The sequence below is a fragment of the Protopterus annectens genome, chromosome 7.part1, assembly GCF_019279795.1.
Source record: "Protopterus annectens isolate FY-2018-M chromosome 7.part1, PAN1.0, whole genome shotgun sequence".
In the NCBI taxonomy this organism is placed as follows: domain Eukaryota; kingdom Metazoa; phylum Chordata; order Ceratodontiformes; family Protopteridae; genus Protopterus; species Protopterus annectens.
In genome coordinates, this window is record NC_056740.1 from 368,796,538 (window position 1) to 368,811,734 (window position 15,197).

At 40.1% G+C, this 15,197-nt stretch overlaps 1 protein-coding gene across 2 annotated transcripts in view; it reads right to left on the bottom strand.

The window, feature by feature from the left end:
• Positions 1–15,197, bottom strand: part of FAM107A (family with sequence similarity 107 member A) — a 1,773,139-nt gene that overhangs the window by 460,485 nt on the left and 1,297,457 nt on the right. The gene's annotated exons all lie outside the window — the stretch shown is intronic.

Genomic DNA, 15,197 nt, shown 5'->3' on the forward strand with positions numbered 1-15,197 from the left:
AACTGAAATATTCCTAGAAACCTACCCCTGAAATTTCCACAATACTTAGATCCAGAAAACACAAATAGTTTATGCCCTGCAGAGCACTCCCCATGAGTTTGGTCTTAGATAGCCCTGATTGTAGTCTGTACACTACAGCAAGCAAGCTAGCCAGCTACAAACCACTTTTGTATCATCCCCTTGTAGAACATAAAATAAAGAAATGTTGTCACATGTCTCTGCTATCCCTGCAGCAAGCAAAGTAGATATGCACATCCTGAGGCAGTGTAGTAATTGTCTCATTTTTGCAAGCACTTCTATTAATAATCAAGTTGTCAGTAACACACACACACACACACACACACACACACACACACACACACACACACACACACACACACACACACACACACACACACACACACACACACACACACACACACACACACACACACACACACACACACACAATGCCCACCTCACATATTACAGGCCAGGCACATAGACTCACATATGTTAAGGCTCTTAAATGTAGTCTCCCTTAACCAAAAAGATGTCCCAGACATTGAACAAACAAAAAGTATCCTCTTCAAACTTAAGGGCATTCAACTATATCAACATGCAAGATGACACATATGACCATATCCCACTGTGTTTTATTAACTTGTATGCCCATAAGGCACACCACCACACAACCCAATATTTTGGTCATAGGAAACTGCATTGTGAGACACGTGGATGTCCCACTCACCAGTCTAAGTAAGAAGAGGTCGCATTCAGCTGTCTGACAGGGACCAGGATCCATCAGCTCACGTATGCACTTAGGTCATTGAATCACAAGTACCAGTAAGACTCACTCATAGTCCACGTGGGCCTGAACAACCGTCCCTGGACTATATGAAGAGAGACATGATGAAGCTCAAGACTGTGTGTCCCAAGTTGGTATGAGTCTAGCATTGAGCAGCATTCTACTTTCTCCATGGACGATGCCACAATATGAACAGAAAATAACTTTAATGATTGGCTTACAGTATGTTGTTATCCAAAGGGGATACAATATTTGTCAGCCTGGAAAAATATGGTTGACAGACCACAATGGTTTGTCAGGAATGGTCTGCACCTCTCCCTCTGGGATTTAAAATATTGGCTAAAATCTTGTCCACCCCCATACTACTTGTTTTAGGCATTGCTAGCCTGATGAACCTGCCAACATAGATACACCATCCAGGAAAATGTTAAGGTGATACTTCTCAATACCAGAAGTCAGGAAATCCTCTGTATGCAAGCTGTCCTCACCTAGGAGAATGTACACATCCATGTAGTTACTGAGACATGGCTTAAAGCTGCAGAGAGAGCTCTGGCAGTGCAGGGCTAAACATGCCTTTCACAGGAAGGTTGAGGTGTCACTATTTACATTAAAGACAAACACACATCAAGGCTGATCCATCAGTATGACTCACTTGAGCTTCTCCACATCCAAATTACCTTACACAAAGTCCCATGCCATATCCTTGCAAGCTATAGATTCCCCATCTATGACCCAGGAAAAACATACTTAAATGTGCTGGAAATACTACCCGTTCAACCCAACACTGTACTCATGGGTGACATGCAGGTCCACAGATTCCTGGACTTTATAAATGCAAACCCTTGCACTAGTTAGACTGCTGCCAGAGTCATGGTCTAAACCTCACTGCCAAAAAGTGCATCATAGTATCTTTCGGAAAGATAGCCACACCAGCAAACTACTACATCGACACTACACCCCTATGATTAGACTCTGCTGTCTACTGCATTTGGGAAAGCATGGAGACAGTGATTTGACATTTGACCATAATGTGTCGACTGGAGTGAGGAAATCATTCTATGTTGCACAAATTATAAGCAGGGGTAATGGCATCTATATCCAGACATATCACTCCATTGCACTCGGCTATCATAAGACTAGTCATCAAATACAGTAGCCCCCTTCAGTATGTACCTGGCCAGGTATATGCAACAACTGGAGAGTTCTCAGAGTTTCTTCACAAAAATAATTCATGGTGTGGAAAATGAGTCCTATGCAGATTGACTGAAACCCTTGTCCTTATATTCAGTGTCCTACATACTGTTGACAGATGACCTATGTCTGGCGTACAAAGTATCCTCCAAACCAGCTTTACCACATCTATTGCACATTCATAAAACTAACAGCCTCAAGAACACCTGATCCAGGCTCCTAAGCCTTGCCTGCAACATAAATAGGACATGCTAGAGGGAGAGGTATCTGTCTCAGAGTCTCTCCCTTCTCTGTAACAGGCTTCCCATTTATGTGAAGCAGAGTTCATCCCTGCACTTATTCAAGAGAAACTTGGATCAGTGGATGGGGAATGGGAAATATAGCACTGGTCTGGCACCTATACCACTATTAGAGAGATGTAGCTTGTAAATGCTTGGTCACCCATGCCCAAGTATAAATACCCCCACAAAACTGTTGGGATCCAGTACCTATCAAATGTCACAGGGAATCATGGCTAGGCTAAAAAAGGCCCTTTGGGTCAACAGCTCAGTATTATATGACACTATGAATGTATAAAAACATGTATAGAGAGATTGCAAGTGAAGTTGTAAAGTTCTAACTCCCTCTGCTGGGAACGTACAGCAATCATATGTAGGATGTGAACATGCAATTACAAGATTTGTGTCAGTTCCCAGGCTTAGGAAGCCAAGGGCCAAAGATCAATCTGAAAATTCTTCAAAAACAGAGATGGGCAACAACAGTCTGCAACTCTGTGACAAAAATATGTAAACTATATAACTGGAAGGAAGAATGGAAGAAAAGAAGCAGCCAGTTGAGAAGGAATGCGATGTACAACCTGGGACTTGTCAGTTCTTTGCAGTTTTGTGTCTGTCTGAACATTTTCCTATTGGATTTAGGGTCTTGTGATTATTTTAGATAAGGACAGCCATGAAAATAAATACCCAGAGACAGGTATTTTTCTCTCTTGCAGTTTATTTTTTCAAAAGGATTTTTTTTATGTTTAATTCAATATCAGTCTATATATTTGACTGTTAACTGTATTTCTTAACTCATCGTTTATGAGTAAAGTAGCTTTCTTTATTCACATTTAAAAACTTTTCTAGCTGATCATTTACTTATACATTTATTATTTGGTAAGATGGTATTTAATGGCTAACTGGTGTTAATGCCTCTGTTATACACTTTCATTGGCCAGTCTGCTGTGCACTTGTTTTTATAATTATTTTATAATTATCTAGCTTTTTAACTAAAGTGAAAAAGTAAATGGGAGATCCCCAGTCTGGTAATCTTTGTTGTGGTGGTACTGTGTATTGAGTTTGTTAAACTTTGTTTAAAATACAGTTAGTATGGGGAGGACTTGAAAGCATTAAAACACAGAGGCAGTGGTAAAAAAGGGGTCTGGGAAACTAAAGATTTTGTTTGGTGGAGTGTTCAGTGTTTATTGTCAAGTCTATTTATGTGTGTGGATAATAACTACTCAGGGCAACAGTACTTATTTCATGCATGATGTTGTCCTTAAGCACAGTGATGCACCGGTAGTGTGGTGCAGTAGTAGTGCTGTTGCCTCATAGCAAGAGGTTCTCTGGTTCGATTCCTGGTTTGGGCACCTTCTGTGTGAAGTCTGCATGTCCTCCCTGTGTTTGTGTGGCTTTCCTCCCATGTTACCAGAACATGAATCTCGAACATTTCTCCCTGGGCCTTTGCTAAAAACTGACTTGTTCCAAGTCATACTTTCCTGGTTAACAAATGTAAAATAAATAAGCTGCACTTTGTGAGTTGCTTAGTGATTCATATTTGTGCTCCTTTGATGTACTTTAATCATTTTTTTATGACTGGAATGACTCAAGAAATCGAACCCCTGTTGGCCGGAAGAGCTAAGCATTTTACAGTAAAAACATTTAAATTTAGTGATAAGTAGTGGAGCAGAACTCAATGCTGCAGCTCATGTGGACTGTCAGTTATCCTTCATTTTGGTTGGCAGTATTGGGATTTAAACTCCAGTCTACCTGACATAGTCTACCCCTAGCTCATGAGCACTGTCAGTTATCCTTCATTTTGGTTGGCAGTATTGGGATTTAAACTCCAGTTTGCCTGACATAGTCTACCCCTAGCTCACGTGAACTGTCAGTTATCCTTCATTTTGCTTGGCATTATTGGGATTTAAACTCCAGTCTGCCTGAAATAGTCAGTTATCTTTCATTTTGGTTAGCAGTATTGGGATTTAAACTCCAGTCTGCCTAACATAGTCTACCCCTAGCTCATGTGCACTGTCAGTTATCCTTCATTTTGGTTGGCAGTATTGGGATTTAAACTCCAGTCTGCCTGACATAGTCTACCCCTAGCTTGGTGCACTGTCAGTTATCCTTCATTTTGGTTGACAGTATTGGGATTTAAACTCCAGTTTGCCTGACAGAGTCTACCCCTAGCTCACGTGGACTGTCGGTTATCCTTCATTTTGATTGGCAGTATTGGGATTTAAACTCCAGTCTGCCTGATAAAGTCTATCCCTACCTCATGTGTACTGTCATTTATCCTTCATTTTGGTTGGCAGTTTTGGGATTTAAACTACAGTCTTCCTGACATAGTCTACCCCTAGCTCACATGCACTGTCAATTATCCTTCAATTTGTTTGGCAGTATTGGGATTTAAACTCCAGTCTTCCTGACATAGTCTGGATAAATAAAAACGGTAGAATACCAAAACACAATGAGGCCACCCAGATCACTGTAGCTCGAGTAGAAACGGAGTAAGGAAACTACCTTACACAGATATCAGTTGTACAAAAATCCACAACTCGATCCAAGTAAACACAGGTTTATTACAGCCAGTAAGGCAACACAGGTTGAGCGCTTTCATCCACACTAAGCAGACTTCTTCAGAACCAATTAATGCAATTAGCTAGGTGCGTTTTTAAAGCTGATTTGGCGCCAAAAAACAATTGACATACTAAATACTGCATATCTAAACCATCACATTCACACACAGTTACATCAATACTCCTCATTTGAAATACTAACTGTTGTACATATTAAAACAAACATATTAAAATGTACTACCTATATACAAAACCATGTGAAACATATATAAAAAATGTAACCTGTATAAAAACATGTGAACATATAAGAAAAAAACATGTAAACATTTAGGAAAAAACATCATCATCCCTATCCTGAACTTGGATTTAATCTACATAACAAAAAATATCATAATTGTGGATCTAACCCGTTCTAACAGAAGAAGGGGGGTTTACTGATGCTTTTTCATTTAACCCGTGAGCATCTCACTAATATCTGCCATTTGGTCTTCCATGTCCTGTCTTCCAATTACCCCCATATTCGTTCACCTCAATTTTATCAATAATTTTAAAAGTGAAACTATGTTGGGGGCCCTTTTCACTGATGTGCTTACTTAATGCATTCTTTCTATCTACTTTGTTGATTTTATATATATGCTCATGCCAAATATACCACCCGCATAGAGTTGCAATTTCCTTTTTTATTTCCTATTTAAATAACACCACTAACTTTTTAAGGTTTACATACAAAATGGAGACATTAGGGATCCCCTATTTGGACACCTATATTAGTAACACCAAGGTAGGATTTAAGTCAAAAATTTATAGGAAATCTACTTTTTCCAATGACTATATACAGTTTGGCAGCAGCCATCCTCCCCACATTTTCAAAAATGTTCTCAAAGGTCAATGCATCCGAATGTGTTCTACAAGACAAGACATGGAAGACCAAATGGGAATAGTAGCAGAGATGTTCTTGGCCAGAGGATATCCGGCTGTTATGGTGGAAGATGTTACTGAATATGTGACCAGATTATGGGGTGACAGATTTGTTCCTTTATTAGGTAGTACCTTTGTTGGCAACAACTCTACTAGGGAAACCCCAAGTTATAGAAGGAATGTGTGTGTAATAATGTTTAATTCTAACTTAGTTAAGGAGATTTTGAAAAGACATTGGGATGTTTTTATGAGTTTTGATAACATTGAGTGACCACCCTGTTAGTGTATTTAAAACCTCGGTGAACCTCAAGAGAATTATTGAAGGTGGAAAGTTGACAAAACAGGGTAGGGGTAAGAATGATGAACACACTAGTAAATGTGGTAGATGTAAGTATTGTCAATACATCAATATTAATAAGATTACAAAATTGGGAAATTATAACAAAAGTATATGCTATGGTATAAAAGGAAATTGCAACTCTATGCGGGTGGTATATTTGGCTTCCTGTTCTTGTTGCCAGGCTTACTACATTGGCAAGACGGAAAGGAAGCTCAAGACCCGTATATATGAGCATATATATAAAATCAACAAAGTAGATACAAAGAATGCATTAAGTAAGCACATCAGTGAAAAGGGCCCCCAACATAGTTTCACTTTTAAAATTATTGATAAAATTGAGGTGAACGAATATGGGGGTAATTGGAAGACAGGATTGTCGTGTTTAGAGACCAAGTGGCAGATATTGTGTGATGCCACCTCTTGGCTGGGTTTAAATGAAAGCATCAGTATTAAACCCTTTCTTCTGTTAGAACGGGGTTAGATCCACAATTATGATATTTTTTGTTATGTAGATTAAATCCAAGTTCAGGATAGGGATGATGATGTTTTTTCCTACATGTTTACATGTTTTTTCTTATATGTTCACATGTTTTTATACAGGTTACATTTTTTATATATGTTTCACATGGTTTTGTATATAGGTAGTACATTTTAATATGTTTGTTTTAATATGTACAACAGTTAGTATTTCAAATGAGGAGTATTGATGTAACTGTGTGTGAATGTGATGGTTTAGATATGCAGTATTTAGTATGTCAATTGTTTTTTGGCGCCAAATCAGCTTTAAAAACGCACCTAGCTAATTGCATTAATTGGTTCTGAAGAAGTCTGCTTAGTGTGGATGAAAGTGCTTAACCTGTGTTGCCTTACTGGCTGTAATAAACCTGTGTTTACTTGGATCGAGGTGTGGATTTTTGTACAACTGATATCTGTGTAAGGTAGTTTCCTTACTCGGTTTCTGCTCGAGCTACAGTGATCTGGGTGGCTTCCTGACATAGTCTTACCATAACTCATGTGCATGGTCAATTATCCTTCATTTTAGTTGGCAGTTTTGGGATTTAATCTCCAGGCTGCCTGACATAGTCTACCCCTAGCTCACCTGCACTGTCAGTTATCCTTCATTTTAGTTGGTAGTATTGGGATTTAAACTCCAGTCTGCCTGACATAGTCTACCCCTAGCTCACGTGTACTGTCAGTTATCCTTTATGTTGGTTGGCAGTATTTGGATTTAAATTCCAGTCTGCCTGACATAGTCTACCTTTAGCTCATGTGCACTGTCAGTTATCCTCCTTTTTGGTTAGAAGTTTTGGGATTTAAACTCAAGTCTATCTGACATAGTCTACCTTTAGCTCATGTGCATTACAAGTTATCCTTCATTTTGGTTGGCGGAATTGGGATTTAAATTTCAGAATGCCTGACATAGTCTACCCCTAGCTCACGTACACTGACAGTTATCCTTCATTTTGGTTGGCAGTATTGAGATTTAAACTCCAGTCTGCCTGACATAGTCTACCCGTAGCTCACATGCACTGTCAGTTATCCTTCATTTTGGTTGGCAGTTTTGGGATTTAAACTCCAGTCTTTCTGACATAGTCTACCCCTAGCTCACGTGCACTGTCAGTTTTCCTTCATTTTGGTTTGAAGCATTTGAATTTAAACTCCAGTCTGCTGACCTATTCTACCACTAGCTCATGTGCACTGTCACCTATTCTTCATTTTGGTTGGCAGTATTGGGATTTAAACTATCCTTCATTATGGTTGGCAGTACTGGAATTTAAACTCCAGTCTGCTTTACTTAGTCTATCCCTTGCTCACGTGCACTAGTCAGTTATCCTTCATTTTGATTGGCAGTATTGGGATTTAATCTCCAGTCTGCCTGACATAGTCTACCCCTAGCTCATGTGCACTGTCAGTTATCTTTCATTTTGGTTGGCGGTATTGGGATTTAAACTCCTGTCTGCCTGACATAGTCTACCCCTAGCTCATGTGCACTGTCAGTTATCCTTTTTTTGGTTGGCAGTATTGGGATTTAAACTCCAGTCTACCTGACATAGTCTACCCTTAGCTCACATGCACTGTCAGTTATCCTTCATTTTGGTTGGCAGTATTGGGATTTAAACTCCAGTCTGCTTGACATAGTCTACCCTAGCTCATGTGCACTGTCAGTTTTACTTAATTTTGGTTGGCAGTATTGGGATTTAACCTCCAGTCTGCCTGGCATAATCTACTTTTAGCTCACATGCACTGTCAATTATCCTTCATTTTGTTTGGCATTATTGGTATTTAAACTCCAGTCTGCCTGACATAGTCTACTCCTAGCCCATGTGCACTGTCATTTATCCTTCATTTTGGTTGGCAGTATTGGGATTTAAACTCCCATCTGCCTGACATAGTCTACCTTTAGCTCACATGCACTGTTAGTTATCCTTCATTTTGTTGGCAGTACTAAGATTTAATCTCCACTCTGCCTTACCTAGTCTACCCCTAGCTCACCTGCACTGTCAGTTATCCTTTATTTTGGTTGGCAGTATTGGGATTTAAACTCCCATCTGCCTGACATAGTCTACCTTTAGCTCACCTGCACTGTCAGTTATCCTTCATTTTGTTGGCAGTATTGGGATTTAATCTCCAGTCTGCCTGGCATAGTCTATGACTAGCTCACCTGCAGTGTCAGTTATCCTTTATTTTGGTTGGCAGTACTGGGATTTAAGCTCCAGTCTTCCTGACATAGTCTACCCCTAGCTCACATGCACTGTCAATTATCCTTCATTTTGCTTGGCAGTATTGGGATTTAAACTCCAGTCTTCCTGAGATAGTCTAAACATAGCTCATGTGCACTGTCAGTTATCCTTCATTTTGTCTGGCAGTTTTGGGATTTAAACTCCAGTCTGCCTGACATAGTCTACCCCTAGCTCATGTGGACTGTCAGTTATCCATCATCATTGTTGGCGGGATTGGTATTTAAACTCCAGTATGCCTGACATAGTCTACTCCTAGCTCACGTGCACTGTCCGTTATCCTTCATTTTGGTTGTCAATTTTGGGATTTAAACTACAGTCAGTCTTACATAGTCTACACTAGCTCACATGCATGGTCAAGTTATCCTTAATTTGTGTTGCAAGTATTGGGATTTAAACTCCAGTCTGCCTTATATAGTCTAACCCTAGCTCACATGCACTGTCAGAAATCCTTCATTTTGGTTGGCAGTATCAGGATTTAAATTTCAATCTACCTGACATAGTCGTCCCCTAGCTCACTTGCACTGTCAGTTATCCTTCATGTTGGTTGGCAGTATTGGGATTTAAACTCCAGTCTGTCTGACATAGTCTACCCCTAGCTCACGTGCGATTTCAGTTATCCTTCATTTTTGTTTGGCACTATTGGGATTTAAACTCCAGTTTGTCTGACATAGTCTACCTTTAGCTCATGTGCACTGTCAGTTATCCTTCATTTTGGTTGGCGGAATTGGGATTTAATCTCCAGTCTGCCTGACATAGTCTACCTCTAGCTCATGTGCACTGTCAGTTATCCTTTTTTTTTGGTTGGCAGTATTGGGATTTAAACTTCAGTCTGCCTGACATAGTCTACCCTTAGCTCATGTGCACTGTCAGTTTTCCTTCATTTTGGTTGGCAGTATTGGGATTTAATCTCCAGTCTGCCTGACATTGTCTACCTTTAGCTCACATGCACTGTCAATTAACCTTCATTTTGTTTGGCATTATTGGTATTTAAACTCCAGTCTGCCTGACATAGTCTACTCCTAGCCCATGTGCACTGTCAGTTATCCTTCCTTTTGGTTGGCAGTATTGGGATTTAAACTGCAGTCTGCCTGACATAGTCTGCCCATAGCTCACATGCACTGTCAGTTATCCTTCATTTTGGCAGGCAGTATTGGGATTTAAACTCTAGTCTGCCTGACATAGTCTACCCCTAGTTCACATGCACTGTTAGTTATCCTTCACTTTGGCTGGCAGTATTGGGATTTAAATTCCAGTCTACCTGACATAGTCTTCCCTAGCTCGCATCCATTGTCAGTTATCCTTCATTTTGGTTGGCAGTATTGGGATTTAAACTCCAGTCTGCCTGACATAATCTACCCCTAGCTCAAGTGCAATCTGTTATCTTTCATTTTGGTTGGCAGTATTGGGATTTAAACTCCATTCTGCCTGTCATAGTCTACCCCTAGCTCATGTGCACTGTCAGTTATCCTTCATTTTGGTTGGCAGTATTGGGATTTAAACTCCAGTCTTCCTGACATAGTCTACATTTAGCTCATGTGCACTGTCAGTTATCCTTTATTTTTGGTTGGCAGTTTTTGGATTTAAACTCCAGCCTGCCTGACACATTCTACCCCTAGCTCACGTGCACTGTCAGTTATTCTTCATTTTGATTGGCAGTATTGGGATTTAATCTCCAGTCTGCCTGGCATAGTCTAACTTTAGCTCACATGCACTGTCAATTATCCTTCATTTAGTTTGGCATTATTGGTATTTAAACTCCAATCTGTCTGACATAGTCTACTCCTAGCCCATATACACTGTCAGTTATCCTTCATTTTGTCTGTCATAGTCTACCCCTAGCTCATGTGCACTGTCAGTTATCCTTATTTTTGGTTGGCAGTATTGGGATTTAAACTCCAGTCTGCCTGGCATAGTCTACCCTTAGCTCACGTGCACTGTCAGTTATCCTTCATTTTGGTTGGCAGTATTGGGATTTAATCTCCAGTCTGCCTGGCATAGTCTACCTTTAGCTCATATGCACTGTCAATTATACTTCATTTAGTTTGGCATTATTGGGATTTAAATTTCAATCTGCCTGACATAGTCTACTCCTAGCCCATATGCACTGTCAGTTATCCTTCACTTTGGTTGGCAGTATTGGGATTTAAACTCCAGTCTACCTCACATATTCTGCCCTAGCTTGTGTGCACTGTCAGTTGTTCTTAACTTTGGTTGGCAGTATTGGGATTTAATCTCCAGTCTGCTTGACATAGTCTACCCCTAGCTCATGTGCACTGTCAGTTTTCCTTCATTTTGGTTGGCAGTATTGGGATTTAAACTTCAGTCTGCTTGACATAGTCTACCTCTAGCTCACGTGCACTGTCAGTTATCCTTCATTTTGGTTGGCAGTATTGGGATTTAATCTCCAGTCTGCCTGACATAGTCTACCTTTAGCTCACATGCACCATCAATTATCCTTCATTTTGTTTGGCATTATTGGGATTTAAACTCCAGTCTGCCTGACATAGTCTACTCCTAGCCCATGTTCACTGTCAGTTTCCTTCATTTTGGTTGGTAGTATTGGGATTTAAACTCCCATCTGCCTGACATAGTCTATCTTTAGCTTACATGCACTGTTAGTTATTCTTCATTTTGTATGCAGTATTGGGATTTAAACGTTAGTCTGCCTGACATAGTCTACCCCTAGCTCACCTGCACTGTCAGTTATCCTTCATTTTGGTTGGTAGTACTGGGATTTAAACTCCAGTCTGCTTGACATAGTCTACCTCTAGCTCACCTGCACTGTCAGTTATCCTTCATTTTGGTTGGTAGTATTGGGATTTAATCTCCAGTCTGCCTGACATAGTCTACCCCTAGCTCACCTGCACTGTCAGTTATCCTTCATTTTGGTTGGTAGTATTGGGATTTAAACTCCAGTCTGCCTGACATAGTCTACCCCTAGCTCACATGTACTGTCATTTATCCTTCATTTCGGTTGGCAGTATTGGGAATTAAACTCCAGTTTTCCTGACATAGTCTACCCCTAGCTCACCTGCACTGTCAGTTATCCTTCATTTTGGTTGGCAGTATCGGGATTTAAATTTCAGTCTGCCTAACATAGTCTTCCCCTAGCTCACTTGCACTGTCAGTTATCCTTTATGTTGGTTGGCAGTATTGGGATTTAAACTCCAGTCTGTCTGACATAGTCTACACCTAGCTCACGTACACTTTCAGTTATCCTTCATTTTGTTTGGCACTATTGGGATTTAAACTCCAGTCTGCCTGACATAGTCTACCTTTAGCTCATGTGCACTCTCAGTTATCCTTCATTTTGGTTTGCAGTTTTGGGATTTAAACTCCAGTCTGCCTGACATAGTCTACCCCTAGCTGATGTGCACTGTAAGTTATCCTTCATTTTGGTTGGCGGAATTGGGATTTAAACTCCCATCTGCCTGGCATAGTCTACCTTTAGCTCACATGCACTGTTAGTTATCCTTCATTTTGTTGGCAGTACTAAGATTTAATCTCCACTCTGCCTTACATAGTCTACCCCTAGCTCACCTGCACTGTCAGTTATCCTTTATTTTGGTTGGCAGTATTGGGATTTAAACTCCAGTCTGCCTGACAAAGTCTACCCCTATCTCATGTGTACTGTCATTTATCCTTCATTTTGGTTGGCAGTATTGGGATTTAAACTCCAGTCTTCCTGACATAGTCTAACCATAGCTCACGTGCATGGTCAGTTATTCTTCATTTTGGTTGGCTGTATTGGGATTTAACTCCAGTCTTTCTGACATAGTCTACTCCTAGCTCAAGTGCACTCTCAGTTATCTTTCATTTTGGTTGGAAATATTGGGATTTAAACTTCAGTCTGCCTGACATAGTGTACTCCTTTGTACTGGTTGCAGTGGTAGGTTTCATACTTAATCTAACTCCATTATTTTACTTTTTGCAACTGCTACTTGCAAAATGTGACAGATATTCACGTACCTAGCAAAAACTTTAAGGTAGCAGAATATAACAATTGCAAGAATTGGCCTCATGAATTCAGTACTTTTTTAAGATGGTACTTTTTTGTTTTTAATATACAGAGCATTTGCACATTTTAGAATGATTTAGCTATAGTTCGAGGTTAGTCTTAAAAGTAAAGAGATTGTTTATTGTCTGATTTTGAACAGGAAGCTGTTCCATAGTTTTGCTATGCTTATGGTGTAAAAGTTGTCCCCAAGTGAGTTGTTGGAATTTTACGTTGCTGTTAGGTGCTAGTCCTTAGACTGAAGGTTTTTTTTTGGATTTACACCATTTTATTGAATTTTTAATGGGTATGGTGTTTGAACGATGGTATAGCAGGGAATTGGAATTTGCCTTTTCCCTGACTTCGAGGGTGTTGGGGGAAACTTTCTTACCTACAAAAAAAATGGCAATGTTTTTCTTTCATGTGTGTTGCTATATGTTTCTGTATTTCTGTATGTGGTATTTGTGTGTGTGTGTGTGTGTGTGTGCGTGTGTGTGTGTGTGTGTGGTCTGTGGTGACAACATGGAGTTCTGTGTATCTGAGTATGTTTTGATTAAATGCGCAATATATGAGCTAGGTTGAATGTTCAGTTATTTTTTTTCTAGTAACTGAATTACAATCATTGTTAAATTAGATTATTCAACATATACTCCTTAAATTACATATGGCTCCTAAATATGCTGCACTCTTTCCAAAGTAACAGTTTGTCATATAGCAATGTTCAACGCAGTGTTTGGGAATGTACAGAATTTTCTTTTAAATAATGTTGACCTCTCATAGCCACTAACCAGCTCCCTTTATTATATTTTTCATTGTCCTGTCCCTTGGCATTATAGGACATCAGGAGAGAGAGCACTAGACAGACAGAGAGAGAAGGGAGCTGGTGATAATGACAATCATCCAGTGGGGTTGGGGTGGGAGATTTTTATTAAATGGATTAACCACTCCCCTAATCATTGAACAGCACTATGCAGTACATAATATGCTATACCAGTGCTGGTGCATGCTTCTGTGCACCAGTTATGTCTGGCTGGAATGTTATGTTGCACTCCTCAGATATCCATATTGCAGGAACTGACTTACAGGCCTTCCCCTAAGCAGCTGTCCTGTGGTTGAATGTCATCAACTCTCTTCCCCTGGGATGTGTAACCTACTTTCAACCACTCACTCACATCTCTCCATTGATGGCTCCTCCAGCATCCAGCCCATTGGTCAGAACCATATCATATATATGCACTCAAAACCAAAACCTGTATGTTATGGAACCAGCTTATACTGGGAATCCTTCTTCTGCACTAGCTGAAGCTATCTAAAAGGTTTCTACCACCTTTCTTTGCAACATGCTGCTAGGCCCATGAATATAATATCATATTTCTATAAATTGCTGCCTGAGGTATCTTCTCAGATGACTTTTTCTGCACATAATCCATGCTGGGTATACAATTTCTGTGGAGATGGACTTCAGTACATGTTCATAAATCTGCCTTTCTTTGTTCAGCAGCACTGTGAAATGAAAGAGCTATGGCCAGCAGTGTGAAATGATGGAGCTATGGTCATGAAGGAGCTATGGTCAGCAGTGTGAAATGATGGAGCTATGGTCAGCAGTGTGAAATGAAGGAGCTATGGTCAGCAGTGTGAAATGATGGAGCTATGGTCAGCAGTGTGAAATGAAGGAGCTATGGTCAGCAGTGTGAAATGATGGAGCTATGGTCAGACTCACTGTTGTATAATAGTGCAGTCGTTCATAACATATGCTCAGTTTTCACAGTCTCATACATCTACAAGCTCCAACAAGTATCTGCATTTGGGTCTTTCTTCTCTGGTACTGAGGACTCTAATGGTTGCTGTTGATATTTGGGAGTATAGACATATCACTGGCAAAATGGTGAGTGTATGGAGAGAATTGTCTATTTTTTATCTAAACTGATTCCATTCTTGTTGTTTTGAAGAAGTATCGCACTCATGATACATAATGCTTTTGAGTTCATTGTTGTTGTTTTTGTGTCTTTCGGCTTTTCCCGGTGTGTGGTCGCCACAGCGGAACTCCGATCTACTAATGATTGGCAGTAGATTTTTACATACCGAGTTGCCGGCCCTGATGCACAACCTTCAACTAAGGTACGCCCATTCACGCATGTCTCCACACAGAAGACGCTCTAGCTGAGAATTGAACAGGACACCATCTTACTGTGAGGCGACAACGCTACCGCAGCACCACCACCGCAGTTCAATACTTTTGAGTTCATTATTTGTGCTAACAAATAGGCAGTGTTTTAGCTCATTGAGCACACATTACATCTTTTCACTCCAGAGAAGAAATTATATGTTTATGCTGTTTTGTGCATGCCATGAACCATGCAGCTATGTTGGCTTAAAACATAGTGTAGACA